The sequence below is a fragment of the Triturus cristatus genome, chromosome 1_2 (assembly GCF_964204655.1).
Source record: "Triturus cristatus chromosome 1_2, aTriCri1.1, whole genome shotgun sequence".
NCBI classification, from domain to species: domain Eukaryota; kingdom Metazoa; phylum Chordata; class Amphibia; order Caudata; family Salamandridae; genus Triturus; species Triturus cristatus.
Genome location: NC_140580.1, coordinates 230,211,941 through 230,227,964, shown reverse-complemented (window position 1 = coordinate 230,227,964; position 16,024 = coordinate 230,211,941).

Genomic DNA, 16,024 nt, shown 5'->3' with positions numbered 1-16,024 from the left:
CTGCGGAATCCGGATTGGGACGAATCCATGGTGTTGTTCTCCTCGAGGAAGTGGGTAAGTTCTTCTCGTTGACTTTTGCCAGGAACGGGAGCAGGGAGATGGGCCGGAAATTCTTGAGGTCCTTTGGGTCTGCTTTGGGTTTCTTGAGTAGGGCGTTGATCTCGGCGTGTTTCCAGCTCTCCGGGAATGTGGCGGTCTCGAAGGAGCTGTTGAGAATCTTCCGGAGTTGGGGTGCAATGATGGAGCTTGCTTTGTTGAAGATATGGTTGGGGCAGGGGTCGGATGGCAAGCCGGAGCGGATGGTGTTCATGATTTTGATGGTGTCGTCGTCGTTGACGTGGTTCCAGGAGAGCAGGAGGCCGGTGTGGCTGGGGGGCGGTGGGTTAGGGGTGCTGGCGGCTGTAGGGGGGGTCTGGATGTTGAAGCTGTCATGGATGTCTGTGATCTTGCAGTGAAAGAAGTTGGCTAGGGAGTCGCAGAGGTCTTGCGAAGGTGGGATGTTGCTGGAGATGGGGTTGGCGAGTTCCTTCACGACGTTGAAGAGCTCTTTGCTGTTGTGCGCGTTGTTGTTGATGTGTTCCTTGAAGGAGGTCCTTTTGGCGGTTCAAATGAGTTGGTGGTGCTTGTGGCTGGCGTTCTTGAGGGCGGCATGGTTGTCTGGTGTCTGTTCATGGCACCACTTCTTCTCAAGTCTATGGCAGGTCTGCTTGGATGCCTTAAGGTTGGTGGTGAACCAGCTGGCCCTTCTGTCAGTGCGTCTGTTTGGGGGTTTCTTGATCGGGGCAAGAGTGTTGGCACAGTCTTCAATCCATTGACTGAGGTTGTGGGCGGCTGTGTCAGTGTCCGTGGGGTCGTTAGGTGGGTCTCGAACGAGGGTGGGGATTAGCTGGTCTTCGGTGACCTTGTTCCAGCTGCGGTGGGGATGCGATGAGGGTGGTTGTGTGTGGTGTGTTTCTTGAAGGAGAAGTGGATACAGCGGTGGTCAGTCCAGTGGAGTTCGGTGGTGTGGCTGAATGTGACATGGTTGCTGGCGGAGAATATGGGGTCGAGCGTGTGTCCGGCGGAGTGGGTGGGTGTTGTGACAAGCTGTTTGAGTCAGAGGTTGGCGACGTTGTCAAGCAGGGTGGTTGAATTGCTGGCGTTGGCGTTCTCAAGGTGGAAGTTCAGGTCTCCGAGGAGGATGTAGTCTGTGGAGGCCAGGGCGAGTGAGTTGAGGACGTCTGCGATGGAGTCGCTGAACTGTGGCAAGTATCCGGGGGGTCTGTAGACGAGGGTTCCTCTGAGGGTGGTGTTGGGATCGATGTGGATCTGTAAGTGCAGGTGCTAAGCGGTGCTGAGGGGGTCTTCGGTGCTGGTCGAGATTCTGAGGGTACTCCTGTGGACGATGGCGATTCCTCCTCCCGGTCTGCTGGTGCGGTCCCTGTGGGTGATATTGTGGGGTTCATCCAGGTCTCCGTCAGGAAGGCAACGTTTGGGGAGGATGAGATGAGAAGGTCCCGGAGTTCGACGGTGTGCCTGTGAACGGAGCGGGTGTTGAGTAGAATGCATCTGAGATGGTTTGGATCTGCCCTGTTGGGGAGGACAGGACATGTAGGTGTTCGGTGGCTGGTGAAGTTGCAGCTTCGGCAGAAGAAGAGTCCGTGGGTGTGCCACGGGTGGGCCTGGAAGCAGGTGGGTGATCGGCCGGCGTTGAGTTCGTGGAGGATGTTGGCGTCGAAGCAGCATCGGGTGTTGTGGCGCTCGCGTGGGCCAGGGGGTCTGGTGCTGGGCACGGTCCGGGCGCAGATGGGCTAGCCTTAGGTGCGTCGCCGCGCAGCGGCCACAATTAAGAAGGGGAGGTGGGAGGGAGGAGCAGCTGGGAGGCGGGAGCGAATGGTTGAGAGAGGGGGGCGGGGCCGCAGGTAACGCAGCCGCGGGGAGGAGAAGTGGCGGGAAGCCAAAAGTAAAGTACAGAACAGAAATAGGCCAGAAGTAAAGTTAAGTAAAGAGAAAGAAAAGAAGAGCAAAAATAGGCAGAGATAGGCAGCAGATTAGGCAAAAGCGGCAATCAGGAAAAGACAGAGCGAGCAATCCTGACGGCTCGAACTCGCAGCAGCAGCGAGGCGGGAGCATGGGCACAGTAAGGTGGAGCTGTGCGGCGTGGAGAGCGACCTGCCTGAACACACACAGGTGGCACAGGATACAGAGTCCAATAACCTTAAGAAAGTGATAAAAAAACACTGGGGAATACTATCCGCAGGTACACTCATGATTCCCCCGCCACGTTTTGCTTTCAGAAGGACTAACAACCTGAAGGACACTTTGGTTCACACGAGACCCAAGAAACACATGACTTCTGCACACAACACCCTATGGAATCTTCCCCCTGTACAGGGCCATTACACCTGCGGAGGGTGCTCTTGCTGTGGACAAACCATTGTGGCTAAATCCATTCGCCTCACTGCCACTTTCGAATGGGTCTTAAAAAGACATACAAATTGCAATTCTACGAACTGTATTTATCTATTAATTTGCCCATGCGATCTCTATTACATAGGGATGACGACACGAGCAGTGAAAACACGCATCACTGAACACAAAAGCAACATTAGATGCGGCAAATCTAACACGAAACTTTACAGTCATTGCCTTGAATGTAAACATAGCCCTATAGATTTACATTGGATTGTCCTTGAAAGTCAGCCTGGGATGTCTCAACATTCTTTGTTCAGGCTAGAACAACGCTGGGTACACCGCCTTTCATTAGATAGACTTGGCCTCAATGGTGACATACCCTGGGCTGCAATATCCAATTAACAGAACACCTCACCTGCAATAATGACGAGGTGGCAAGATAGTGTTAGTACCACCTTATGGTCTTACTGAAACTTAGTCCTTTATGTTTGCTAACATTTGCACCATTACATCAGGGCACCGTGATTAAGCCACTAGAGTATGGATGTATGATAAAATCATCGATTTCGCACTGCTTTATGTGCTTACTGAGCCAATTTCCCCATTCCCTTCTACCTTTTGCCTATACCCACACCACTCCATCATGGCGCCCGTATTGGGTTACCAAACTGATTAGACCTGAAATGAGCCACCGATAATAGGCATAATACTAGGCTTACATACTTGGATGGGTTCAGACGCTATCTAATACTTCCTTGGCGAGCCTCATTCGACGCTATCTCGCTCGATTGGCTTCTAACTAATGCCATCTTTTTGAGTATATGTTACACATATTAAGCGACTACAACATGGCGCCCAAGATAAGCTTCTAGTTACATCAGGAATGACATACACGGTGCAAGTTTCAGTTGCCATGGACGTGATTTCATTACACGTGACCAGCTCCCAGCCAATTATCCACTGAATAAAATACAGCGCCACCGGCCGATCTTTCATCTTCCGGGTTCGGCGACGCGGGCAGGTTTACTAACCTCCAGGGGAACTATGACGTGTAAGTACATTCCTGGCTTCTTCGATAACTTGTCTTTGTTCGTGTCTTTTACATTAGACATTTCTTGGCATTAGACACTTTAAGGTGCAACTGCACTTTCATTAAGGTATTGTCTAACTCCGGCACATACTTTAACCACCGTAATGGGGTGTTATACAGAAGACCTCTCTTACAGGATTCTGTACTGATGTAGAAATGCGATTATCACGGGTCCATGACATTGACCTTCTCACACCTGGGGTGCAGTTTCTTTAATGCGCTCACACCCCCTCTCCCGCACTGTGACATTCCACTAAGGATTGCTCTGACTCAATCGGGCGCACACATAGACAGACCTTGTTATTATCTCACTCACACTCCTGAATTCTTCTGTAATTTATCAGAAGCTGATTGTGACGATTCAATTGGGACGTACACCTTTATGTCTTATCCTCTATTAGTTTCACTTGGTTGGCCACCTATGATACTATATCACTACAACACACTTGAGGTGTTACACGCTTGAGCAATATTTACAAGAGAGACAAAGGATGGAGATATTGCCCCCTTTTGACCTTCTAAACTCCAAGCTTGCATTTGCCTCTACTTCTTCTCTTTACATTATTGTTTCATAGGGAACGAATGTGTTTCTCCCCCTGTTGACGCGCCATGCACCTGATGATGAGGTTTTTATAATAAGAATTGGTGAGTCCACACTTAACCATGATTTGTTCATTACAACTGTTAAAATGGCTGTTTTTCAACCAGAGCCTCGCCATGCCTCCTTTGTTAACCGATTTTATTTCTTGCCTTGATAAATCAACGTTGGTTGATTGGTCAATATCCAGATAGTAATCCAGTATAACCATAGTCTGGAATATATCAAATTGCAATACTGGTTAACTAAACTGGTGTTAATTTGTTGTTACAGATGCCAAGGGTGGTTCTCGATATATATTTTTTCATTTTTTCTCTTTCTCTTAGGTGACCCCTTTGAGTTATAAACAATACATAAGGTAGGGGTACCAATTAAGGGTTGACTATCAAACTATTTTCACCCTTTTTTCACACCACACTGTAGATAGTTTTTACTACACATCACTTTAGTATTATAGGTCCTGACGAAGCGCCATGGGATCCTTCTGACCGACTGGGCGCGAAACATGTTGACCAGAAGAGTAGAGCGTAGCTAGCCACTCCTCCTTTTGTGAGCAAATATAGCTTTAACGCCACTCACCCTTTTTAACAAGGTGGTTGACTGAGCCAATAAAGTTACATTTCAGATTAACCAACCTTTTTTATCCATATACATCTACACTCCCGGGCCCTCACACGCATGCACCATACGGCAGGGAACAAAAGATCTCCGATAAAGAGCCCCTGTATGGGTGCCCGTCGGGTATTGCACCGCCGACCCGACGAGGAGCAAAACCCAGATGATGAAGCATGACACCTAGCTTGCTGGGTGTGTGAGGGTTTCAGTTCCACCCTGAAGGGATCCCCTTCCCTTGTGCACTTACATTCACTAGGTGAAAGTCTGCTATCGGAAAACTTCTTTCCCTTCGACTTTTCACTTTGTAGGAACTACACACCTCTTGTTGATATTACAGGATACTGAGAGGCAGCGCTCTCAAGGGCTTCACAGGATACACAGAGGCAGCACTCTCAAGGGCTTCACGGGATACACAGAGGCGGCGCTCTCAATGGCTTCACAGGATACACAGAGGCGGGGCTCTCAAAGATGATAGAACTGTACTAGACACACAGAGGCGGCACAGGATACACAGCAGCGAATGCACACGATGGCGGCATTCTCAAGGGCTTCACACAATACACAGAGGCAGCGCTCTCAAGGGCTTCACAGGATACACAGAGGCGGCGCTCTGAAGGTTTTCACAGGATACACAGAGGCGGCGCTTTCAAGGGATTCACCGGATACACAGAGGTGGCGCTCACAGCGACTGCACAGGATTCACAGAGGCGGCGCTCTCAGCGAATGCACAGGATTCACAGTGGTGGTGCTCTCAAGGGCTTCACAGGATACACAGAGGCAGCACTCTCAAGGGCTTCACCGGATACACAAAGGTGGTGCTCAAGGCGACTGCACAGGATTCACAGAGGCCGGGCTCTCAAGGGCTTCACAGGATTCACAGAGGCGGTGCTCTCAAGGACGATAGAACTATACTAGACACACAGAGGCGGCACAGGATACACAGCAGTGACTGCACATGATTAACAGAGGCAGCACTCTCAAGGGCTTCACAGGATACACAGAGGTGGCGCTCACAGTGACTACACAGGATTCACAGAGGCAGCGCTCACAACGACTGCAGAGGATTCACATAGGCGGCGCTCTCAGCGAATACACAGGAGTCACAGAGGCGGCGCTCTCAAGGGCTTCACAGGATACACAGAGGCGGCGCTCTCAAGGGCTTCACCGGATACAGGTGGCACTCACAGCGACTGCACAGGATTCACAGAGGCAGGCGCTCTCAAGGGCTTCACCGGATATACAGAGGTGGCGCTCACAGCGACTGCACAGGATTCACAGAGGCCGTGCTCTCAAGGGCTTCACAGGATTCACAGAGGCGGTGCTGTCAAGGACGACAGACCTGTACTAGACACACAGAGGCGGCACAGGATACACAGCAGCGACTGCACATGATTCACAGAGGCGGTGCTCTCAAGGGCTTCACAGGATACACAGAGGTGGCGCTCACAGCGACTGCACAGGATTTACAGAGGCAGCGCTCTCAATGGCTTCACAGGATTCACAGAGGCAGCACTCTCAGCGACTGCACAGGATTCACAGAGGCGGCGCTCTCAGTGACTGCACAGGATTCACAGAGGCAGCGCTCTCAAGGTCTTCACAGGATACACAGAGGCCGTGCTCTCAAGGGCTTCACTGGATACACAGAGGTGGCATTCACAGCGGCTGCACATGATTCACAGAGGCGGCGCTCCCAAGGGCTCCACAGGATTCACAGAGGCGGTGCTCTCAAGGACGATAGAACTGTACTAGACACACAGCGGCGGCACAGGATACACAGCAGCGACTGCACATGATTAACAGAGGCGGTGCTCTCAAGGGCTTCACAGGATACACAGAGGCGGCGCTCTCAGTGACTACACAGTAGTCACACAGGCAGCGCTCTCAGCGACTGCACAGGATTCACAGAGACGGTGCTCTCAGCGATTGCACATAATATACAGAGGTGGTGCTCTCAAGGGCTTCTCAGGATTCACAGCTGCGGTGCTTTCAGGGGCTTCACAGGATTCACAGAGGCAGCGGTCTCAAAGGCTTCACAGGATTCACAGAAGCGGTGCTCTTAGCGACTGCACAGGGGATACACAGAGCTCACACTCACTGTACAGAACACCCAGGGGCGTTGCTCTCAGGGACTACAGAAGATAGACGGAGCACACTAAAATTGCACAGAATATGGAGACCGCACAGGATACAAGGAGGTGCTGTTGTCACAGACTGCACATAATACATAGACTGCACAAGAGGAAGCACAGAGCACACACACACTGCACAGGATACACAGCAACGCCACTCTCACAGACTGCACAGGATACAGAGGTGGTGCTCGCAGACGCTGCATAGAATACAGGGGTGGTCTTTTCAGAGATTGCACAGGATACACAGAGCACCCACAGAATTCACATGATACAGAGAGGAGCCGCACTCAGAGACTTTACAGGATACACAGAGATGCCATTTTCATAGACTACACAGGATACACAGAGCACACACAGACTGCACTGGATATACAGAAGCAGCGCTCTCAGAGACCTTACAGGATACACAGAGGCACCACTCTCAGAGACTGTGCAGGATACACAGAATACACAGACTGCACAGGGTGCACAGAGAACATACAGACTGCACAGTATGCACCGATCACACACAGACTGCACAGGATACACAGAGCACACACATACTTCAAAGGATACACAGACTGCTTAGAATACACAGAGGTGCCACTATCAGAGACTGCACAGGACACACACAGGCACCTCTCATAGAAACTGTGCAGGATACGCAGGGTTCACTTAGAGTACACAGTACATACAGAAGCAGCATTTTTGCGGGCTGACCGACAGTCCCCGCAGGGGACCCTCATAAGAGGGCGGCCCCTTTAGTGCCACAAGATGGCACACTGGGCAGCCTAGTCTTTTGGCTGAGACCCCTGCTGGGGTGCCACGCGTCACTTCCGACCGTGGGGGGTTCAGGGAGAGGTATATAGTCCTCCCCCGCCCCCCTGGCGGCCTCTTTGTCCCCTCGCCCTGACGCCGACTCGGTCCTGTCTCCAGGAGCTGCCTCTATCACGGTGAGTGCTAATCCCCCCCCAGCTCCCCCGAGGCTAGGTTGCTCTACCCGGCTTCGGGTGTGGCGGCGGCCCGCCAGTGAGGGGGGGAGGGACAGCTTCTGGAGGGCTAGGGCAGCGGCACCACTCCCTTTAGGGCCAGCACTGTGCTGACCGGGTAGGGGGCTCAGAGGTGGAGGTATGCGGAGTGCTCCTCAGCTACTGGAGATCCGTGTTCGAGGCTCGGAGTTGGCAGCAATTTCTCGCACCCTCCGCGTGCCTCCCACCTTCCGGGGGTCTCCAATGTGGAGTCCCTAGCGTCGCAAATTTAGGGGGGGGCTCCGCAGGCTACCGGGAGAGAGAGAAGCCCCACCCCCCCGCCGCTGATGGCTTCCCGCAGGACTGTCGCTGGTTTTCTGCCTGTGCCCCCCCCCCCTCCCCTGTGAAGTACTTGGGTCCGGCGGCATTTAGACGACGCCAGCCCGCGAGGCTGTCTCAGCCGGGCTTACACACTTTGGAGGGGGGGGGGCTGGTGCCCAGTGAGCCCATCAGGGGCGCCTGGCATTCTCCCCTCTATATTTCTCATCGCCTTTGCTGACACAACAAAGAGAGAGAGCATTTTCAGGTTCTTGGCCATTTTAACATTATTAGCCAATGCTATTATCTGACTTTTAATGAATTTTTCTTGTCCTCTAGCGTTGATAGCATCCATATTCGAGGTTGTTTCTGTTGCAAGTTTGCTTGCTCTCTTGGGCTGCAGTAGCCAAAGACGAGTCCTCCTTTTCCTTCCTGGGCACTGGCTGCGCGCATGGTCCCTCCTCCCTTACTGTGGCCCTCGGGAATTTATAGTGCTTGTCCACTGCTCCGTATAGCTCTTGTCCACTTCTGCCGCCATCATTCGCCCCGGTCAGTTCTCCACCTCTAGCAAAACACGAGTAGTGTTGTGAGAGAGAGGCGGAAATTCCAGAAACATTACAAACATTTCGTTTTGCTCATTCACCACCAGTGCCTTATGCGTCACTCTTACCGGGAAAGAATTTCCCACATCTGCAAACCAGATGTACGTTGCGTTAGTTCATTTCCGGTGATTCTGGACAAATCCCCCGTGCCTACAAAAGCATTTGTTTCCCTAGGGGGTGCCACTAGTTGCGTTTCGGGCAGATGTAGGGCATAGGGTGAGGGACAAGTGCTCTTTGTGCTGCAAGCGATGAAGCATGGCGCGCTGCGGGCCTTGGCACCATATTAATAGGCTTTGCCAGTGGGGGCACAGTTCAGTGCGTCTGATAAAATCAGGGTAATAGGCTACCCTTATACGACGTTTGCCATGGCAAAGCAACACTCACTTGGTCAGTTCCTAACGGGGAATACAAGGGTAATCGTTTACCACTTTTCAACTTACAGTCCTGCCCCTTATGGCTCCGCCATGAGGATTAAGGGGCACTTCACGGAAGGTAAGGGGCAAGGAAATGGAAAGCGATCTGGGTCCGAGGATTAATTTCTTTCTCATCGGTATTTGGATAGCTTTTATGAGTTAGTATTGGTTCAGTTGCTTTGCAGTTTTCTACTCAGAGGGGGTGGCGACAGCTAGGGGCAGTTAACGTCTGTCACGCAGGTGTTTGGATCCGGCCCCAGGAGCCTACTTTGAGCCAGCTTGGGTAGGGCACTGTAGCTTTGTGTCTGTTAGTCAGGCCGTGAAAGTCCCAGTCTCGTGCATTCCGGTGGCTTTAGATGCAATAAGTTTGTCCTTTTCCAACTTAGGCATTAGGGCCATGGCAGGGTCTTGGCCTACTAATCGTGAAATGTTCATACCAGCACTAATATATGGTGGCTACACTATTCCGGGGTAAATGTTATTACTAAGTACAGACACATTTTAAACAAAATCGCTCAGTTGCAAATGGACTGAGGTCTGAATATTTTCGTCACGTGGGAGCTCAACCTGAGTAACAAGGTTGCAATCATTTTACAGCCTTGAGGCAGGGCACATTATGTAAATTAGTGGTTATTGACCTGCCTCAATTATCCTTTACCAGATGAAAGTATTTAAAGTAGTAGATGTGTCATTTGCAGGTGGCTCGATGTTATGTTTTCTCTTAGCTCTAAGGTGAGTTCGGCCAGCAATTCAGAGGGAAAGGGCAGAATTGCATTAGTGATGTTTATATGGCGACATCGCCAGGCAGTACGATCCGGACTTCAGCGGGGGCCACATCACTGCAGCTTGGCAGGGTTTGCAAGTAACTTTACAATAAATTTGTTATGGCCTGTATCAGTCAAGTGACATTGACAGTACCCGTGGGTAAGCGCGATGACTCCGTTTTGCGAGCCTACCCCCCCCTCATTATACAAACAGCGCCATCTTGGGCAGCGGTCACATGTCTCATTTATTTCCAATTATTTTCAGTAGAGGGCAGGGTGCATTGTGCAATCTGTGTATTATACAGTGAGAAGTATATCGGCTAAACTGCAAGGGGGGACAGAAGGTGCCCCGTGGCCATGGTATAGGTAGGTGAACACGCTGGTCCCTTGGAGGACGTGATGGGGTTTGGACGTCTGGGGTGGGGCCTGCACAGACTTAAAACTGGAGGTCAGTCTAGGCTTCCCACTTGACCCAACTGGGTGATCACAGGCACTTTTGCATTTCAACTCGCTTCCTTGTGATCTTCACACGTGGGAGTGCTCTCATGCGAGTCGATTTGGCAGACTGCAATGTCGCTCTAGACCTCATGTAGGATACAGATGCAGTTAGGTCTCAGTTCACTGGTAGGATGTTCACTAATATTGAGGTCCACAACACTACAGAAATGAATTACAGCGGATGATGCAAATGCCCATAGTTACCACATTTACAGATTGGGACAGGTTACTGGGTTGCCTTGCCAGGACAGTGACACACACTTTATTTGAACTGGAGCCTCAGTAAAGGTATGATGGAATCGCAAACTGGTACAGGGGACTCTCCTCTCCAACATGCTGCGGGGGCATTATGTTGGCAGGGCGGTGACTGGCAGGCAAGGGCATCAAGGGGCGGTATTAAGCAACAGGGTCAGTTGCAAGGTGAACTGCGTAGGTTGTCACTCAGCGAAAGGGTGCGGTGGTGCCACAGTGGGCACAATTCATATCATTCCCAAACCAGGTCAGGAGTGCACACTCGTACACAACGGCACATGCGGTAATATTAGCAGTTGCCCTTGGTAGAAACTCATTTGGGGGCCCCTGTTTGGATCAGTGCTGAATTTGAGACAGTCCAGCTCTTTCTTGCCCATTTTGGGAAAAGCACTACAGTGCACGGGCAAACTATTCCAATTTCTAAATGTGTTTCTATACAATATTCGGGGATGATGACGTGTGCAATAGGGTAACACAGCAGCAGCTCACTAATAGTAATGAAAATAATAGGGGAGTCTGCCAACTAAAAGAAACCTTTTAGTGATGTCGTAAGGGTGGAACACATGACCCCAGCGGCGCATGGTGAAGCTTTGCAGGGGGGCATACTGGGCTCGGGATCTGAATGCTGTGGGTCGGAAGTGCGACCATTGGTGGTAGTTTCGCTCTCACAGGTTGAAAAGAATAATAAGAGACTTGTACTTGGTTAGTGCCAATTTGATAAGGGGCTGTGTTCTCCGCAAGCACATGTGCCACCTGGCCAGAATTGTTGCATTTTCAGTATACTACTATACCAAAGCCATATTAGGGCTGTTCGCCTGGTTGGTGTCCTGTGCTAGAGAAGGGCAGATTCGGGCCTCCCATCCCTGGGTAGGGGAGGGCAGTGCTCTCGCTAGGTGCAGCTGCTATTTGGGGGGCCTTTGGGGTGCATCTTGATGATGGCACCATGGGTCAGCGAGTGGGTGCTCAGTATGAGGCGAAACCGGCACAAGCCAGTTCCCCCCCTCAGCGCAAGGTGTGTACATCACGCAAGGCTTTTAGTTTGCAGGCGCCCATCTCCAGTACTTACGGTGCCAGGCTGTCAGACTGACTGTGTATAGGTATGATATTCTGCTCAATCTGAGCTACTTCAGTCTCTTACCATTCCAGGCACTTTGACTCCCAAAGTATCGTATATAGGTTACCGTCTCACACATGCACACTCCAAGCTCTGGAATATCTCTCTATAGCAGCCTTTTACCTTGGTCGTCTTAGTTTCTTGTTGGTCTAATAGGCGTACTTACTGATATCGGTATGTCTCCCTCATCCTAAGGGTTTGATTGCTAGCAAGGAAGTGTAATTCATAGTCTTTTATATGTCACTCATAGTGCACTGGAATGATGGAAATGTCACATATAGCAGTTGAAACCTTGGCAGCCGTGGTTGGGGGCGGCTAGCTCTTGGTTGGCTAGGCAAGAAAGCTATATTTGTGGCTTATCTATCTTATGGAACTAAGAAGCATTGACAAAGCCAACAGATGGGCTTGTTGTAGGGTAGTGCTCCTTTTGTAGTAATATAGGGAGGCAATGCCCTAGCGGCTAAATACCAGGCAATATGCAGCACATTGCCTGAGCGAGCTGAGTGGCCCTGCAGATTAGTTGGGCCTGCACGAGCCACACATAAAGCTTCTACATTCTGGCCCACGCTGAGACATTTACATCAGTTGTATCACAGCATCGCCAGTTTTTTGTATACTCAGGCCCATTGGTACTATGGTGACGCATCATCAATTTGCACAGATTTTGGAGCCTGAATCAGCCTCCCATACCTCCTCCAGTCTAACCCCACTATGACCATTCAGCTCTGGGCAAAGTTCACCCGAGATGCCAGGCAATAATGCCATATGGGGGCCTTCGTGGTTTTAGGCAAGTAACCAGAGGCACCGAAGCCAGTAGTACTAGCTTACAGGTTTATGTATTTGGCGAATACATCTGGACAATGGCCACCAGCTCATCTGTGCATCATTCTCCCTCAAGAGAGCAAGCATTATTTGAAGCCCCCATCCATCGAAGGCACATATTTAATTGTATGTCACCTCTTGATCTGATAAAGTAGCACGGATAGGGAGCAGAGTAGTCGGACAGCGTTTGTGGCTTGACACACAAATCTTGGCAGGGCACACATGGGGGGATGCACAAAAGACATACAGTCACACAAACCAGAGGAACACCATTCAGTTGTTCGACACATTTCAACAACAGAATTGCCTGCGCAAATGTCTGGTCGATGCAGCAGAGTAGGTGCACTCTGTATACAAGGGCATGCTACCAGTTGCTCAGGGGAGACAAAACACCTGCCCTATAGCCGGGGAGCCAGGCATTTGCAGGAGTTGCCATTTAAATAGTGGGTTCTGGTGTACAAGCTGGGGGGAACTTGGGGTCATAGCATCATTTGGCTACAATGATTGAGGAATGATTGTTTTGGCATTCCCACTGCTCGTGAAAGAGCAGGTAGTCGTACATGTTGTTCCCCCCTCCTATACGTCAGGTACACGAGGACACCAGTGTTTAAATGTCGCCTATCCCATGGCAGGATAGTCACCAAGGGGTGGACAGGCCATTGGCATGCCCTGCCAGGACAGGGATAGCCACTCACACTATCTGGAGCATCTAGGGAGGATATACGTTGGAAACACAGTGCGCTGGGCCCATAACCCCTCACCTAAGTTACGAGGGGCATCATGCTGTCAGGTGTCTTTGAGGGATGGGCAAGGTTATTAAAGGGCATTAGCTCATGACTAAGCATTTGCAGGGATGCAGAAGGGTCCCAGTGGATCCACCATAGGGACTGCAGCGAAGCATGTGACACACAACCTGGTAGCCTGACACCACTACTGGCGTAAGTATCAAGGGTCACAGGTGGATAGCAGGGACGGGGCAGCTGTGACCGGTTGAAGGTTCAGCAAGCAGGGTGGGCTGAGTAAGTTGTCAGTCCACGAAAGGGTGCAGTGTCTAATAACGGGTCCCATTCACATATTCCCTCAAACCTGTTTTGACACCATTACTATGTTCACCAGGGAGCAATCCATAAGAACTGTAAAATTGTCTGGTCAGTGGGGCGAAGTAATGCACCCTAGAAGGAGACCACGAAGACCACAATGTGCTCTTTTGTGGTCTGTAATCACCCCCAGCTCCCGTGGCAGGAAGCTCGGTTGGGGGAGGCGATGGAGCCTGCGCGCAGAAGGGTCATCTGCACTAAGCGTTTATTCACTGAGCAGAGGGGATTTGGCTTCCTTAGACATGGGTTGCTACACGCCAAATTCACAGGGTGCTTTGAGGACAATGGGGAACATCTGTCCAGTTAAGCATGGACCTATCCTTGCTGGATAGGGGGAGGGGCACCATATATAGCTAAAGGTAAGGCAATTGAAGCAACCAGTTAGGGACATGTGAACGGTGGTGGCCAGAGATCACTCCCCGGCTCTTGTGGCAGGGAGCCCGAACTGGGGAGGCAATGGAGAATGTGCGCAGGAGAGTCAGATGCGCGATGCGTAAATTCACCGAACAAATGGGGTTTGGATTCACAAGACATGGTTTGCCTCATGTTAAATCTACAGGATGTCTTGTGGACGATGGGGTACATCTCTCCAGAATAGGCATGGACTTGTTCCTCCTGGACCTAGAGGAGGTCCTGGAAATAGCGGGATGTAAGTAGGAGCGCCGGCCTTGGTGGGGGGCCCTGGCTGCGACGGTCACCACACCCAGGACTGTGGCGGAGTTACATGGCGATCCAGAGGCGGAAAGGTACTCAGGGGTACCCTCTTCAGGAGGACAAAGGGTGCTGAGGCCGAATATCCCCAGGAATCTGTGCGGTGGACCCTGGGGTGCGACGGCGCCCCATCTGTCCTACGGGCGGTTGGAAACCTGTACAACCGGGGGTCGCCTGAACGCTCTGCCCCTCGTAGGGGGGGGCGTGAGTTATATGGTGGACCAATGTTTCACCGGAAGTGGAAGGGGCTATCACCTCACCACAACCACTAAGCACCGATTGGCTAAGACCACGATGCAAGTTGGCCCATCAGGTGGTAGGCCGCGAGGGGCGGCTCGCCTTTGGATTGCCTGTAAGATAACCCACCATGTTGGCATATTTGGTATGCTAATAAACCTGCAGCAATTTTCTCCACCAAAAAGTTGTCTTGTCTGCTTATTTATGCTACCTGTATGTTGCTGCGGGAGGGCTGGTGAGTGTGGCCGATATTGGCACTATAGAGACTGCACAGGACACACAGAGGCAACCCTCCTAGAACCTGCACAGGATATGCAGAGGGGGCGATCTCACAGACTGCACAAGAAAGACACACGGTGTGCTATCAGAAACTGCCCAGAATACACAGAGCACGGAGGGGAAGCTCTTAGCCGCTACCCAGGATGCAACGAGGTCACATAGACTGCACAGGTTTCCCGATGGGGCACTCTCACCCACTCGTAGCTTGTAGAGGCACATAGAGATTGTGCTCGAGAAACTGTGCAAGAGGACACCCAGAGGTGACACACAGAGGTGGTAATCTCAGAGACTGCTCCAGATACACAGAGGAGGTACCTTCAGAAACTGTAGATTCTGAGACAGGGCCCTCACAGACTTTACTGGGTCACAGAGAGGGTGCCCTCAGTGACTGTACAGGACACACATATATGGTACTCCTAGAGATTTTGCAGGAGGATACACACAAGTGTCACACTCCCTGTATGTCCCTGGCACCCAGACTGGGGCGGAGCTCTCACAGGCTGCACATACTACAGAGTTGGGGGTGGTGCTCTCACGAACTCTATATCACACAGAGTCAGAAATGATGCTTTGACACTCTCACACACTGTAGATAACATAAACAGCTCACTTACAGAATGTACATGACAGAGTCGGAGGTGGCACTCTCACAGACTGCGAATGACACAGAGTTGAAGGTGGCGTTCTCACAGACTACATGACACAGAGTCGGAGGAGGCGTTCTTACAGTCTGTACATAACACAGAGGTAAAGGTGGCATTATCACAGACGGTACATGACACAGAGTCGAAGGTGGCATTCTCACAGACTGTACATGACACAGAGTCAAAGGTGATATTCTCACAGACTGTACATGACATAGAGTCAAAGGTGACGTTTTCACAGTCTGTACATGAAACAGAGTCAAATGCTGCACTCACAGACTGTACATGACACAGTGTCGAAGGTGGCGTTCTAACAGACAGTACATGACACAAAGTCAGAGGTGGCGCTCTCACAAACTGTACATGACACAGAGTCAGAGGTGGCATTCTCACAGACTACATGACACAGAGTTGGAGCTCTCACAGACTGTACATGACACAGAGTCGAATGTAGCATGCTCACAGACTGCGCATGACACAGAGTTGAAGGTGGTGTT